The sequence below is a fragment of the Taeniopygia guttata genome, chromosome Z (genome assembly GCF_048771995.1).
Source record: "Taeniopygia guttata chromosome Z, bTaeGut7.mat, whole genome shotgun sequence".
NCBI lineage: Eukaryota > Metazoa > Chordata > Aves > Passeriformes > Estrildidae > Taeniopygia > Taeniopygia guttata.
The window spans coordinates 39,187,125-39,189,203 of record NC_133063.1 but is presented as its reverse complement, the minus strand read 5'-3'; positions in this window follow the sequence as shown (position 1 = coordinate 39,189,203).

The window sequence follows — 2,079 nt, the reverse complement described above, 5'->3', positions numbered from 1 at the left end:
AGGCATTCATGGGGAGCTTCAGTGGACCCATGGAAAAATGTGTTAGACATTTCCTAACTCTGTTGTTTTTACTGAACACTGTGCTGTCACTTATTTTGCTGTTGCTAGACAAATTTGAAAGATGGCATATATGATAATGTCATGGGAAATCAAATTGATTCTGCCTTGAGTCACAGCTGAGGTCTAGTTCACAATGCACCACTTTCCCGACAAGTGCTCAGTTCAAAACTGCAAGAAGAAAAAGACAAATTTCACTAGCACAAGTCTCCAGGTATTTTCGAACAGTAGAGAAATATAGAAACTTTGGACTGACCTGCTAGCCCTGAAAAATGAATTTTCTGCTGGCTCACATTGTGGGTTGCCTTTTACCAATTGATCCATAAAAGATGTCTGAAGAGCCTGAAAGCTTTGAAAGATAGGTTTACTCATTGAAAAAGGCAATTATTGAGCTGATGCTTGTTTGAGTGTTGACTGAGAATATCAGTGCCATCAGTGATGGTGTCATTATAGTGTCATGGACACCGGCATTGCCATCATGTTGCTCACAGCATCATGTTTAAACAAAGCACAAGGTGACTATTGGACTGACTTGCAGAATGTGTCAGGAAGAACTGAGAAACAACTAAGTGAACAAAAAAGAGGAAGCAGATGTCTCTGGTCACACCCTTTGGCAGCAGGATGGCTCATTCTCATCATGTTGGCAGCCCACCAGGCAGCACCAGAGGCTGCTGAAGTCAGCAGATCTGTAAGGGCTGAGGACAGTACCAGTAGCTCACGTGCACATGGGGCTGTGGGTGTGTGTGCATGTGTGGATGTGGGGGTGTGTGTGTTACAAATAGTTCTTACTAATGAGAAGAATGAGATTCACTTTCTCCTTGCAGTTACTTTGCTTTCATGAGACCGAATGAACAGCAACATTAAGGGCTACTAGCAGGACTATTTATTGCACTTGAAAACCACTTGAGTGTTGCACAGTGTATGTGAAGCACTCTGCAGCCTAGATACATGCAAATCTGCCAGACCACGAACTGGATTTTGCCTAGTGAGCTGTCAGTCTCACCCTATGCGACATCACCCTGTGGGACATCATCAATGTCCCACTGATTACTTTCCAGTCAGCTGTGAGTGAAATGCCTGTAGCACCCAGGGGAACAGCAAGGTTAGTACTGTCTTCCTGACTGTCCCCTGCCCCTGCAGTAGGGCAACTCTATAAAACCTCCACCATCATCTCTGCTGGTCAGGACAGGATGAGTTTCTTCCTGTAGAACCAAGGCAGTCCCTTTGCAGGCTCAGGGACTTACTAGTTATAAGAAACACGTGTAACTAACTTTGAGGGATGCTGGATGGTGCCCAGAGCTGCATGCACAGGCACTACTATTGGCTGGATGATAGATATGAAGAAAATCTTCCCTCAGAAAAGTGGATCAGTTCTGCGACAGGGCACCAGAGAGGTGTAGATTGCCATGCTGGGTAGCTTTCAAGACTCAGTGGGACAAAACCACAGCTGACTTCACATGTTACTGGCAACAGTCATACTCCAAGCAAGGTTTGACTGGAGACCTCCCTAAGACTCTGCCACTGGCACTTCTAGGATGTTGTGTTATATTTAACAAAAATCTAGCCATGACGCTTTGTAGGAAACGAGCTGAAACGAGCTCCACCGAGTTGAGAGAAAAGCTACAGTTTATGTAGAGTTGCCCCAGGCGAAGACAACGTGTAGCCAGTTTTCCAAGGGGCATGAAAACAAACATAGCCCTCGCTGCCCCGCAGCAGCTCGCTGCTGCCGCTTACACCCTCTGCTACAGGTGAGCGCATCTGGGGGCTGCTACAGCGACCGTGCCAGCGTGCTGCCCCCGGGCGTCGTGTGTAGGAGAGCCAGCCAAGGCGAGATGTGCTCACAAGCGCCGGCCGGAGCGGCGCGGGCTCGGGGGACACGGGCGGGAAGCCAGGGCGGGAGGCTGGGGACGGGAGAGGGATGCTGAAGCCGGGTAGCGCTGGGGGTCTTGCCGGCTCTCCCGGCGGAGGCGGGCGGGGCGCGGGGCTCGGGGCCGCCCCCGGCGGGCGGAGCCGCTGCCGCCC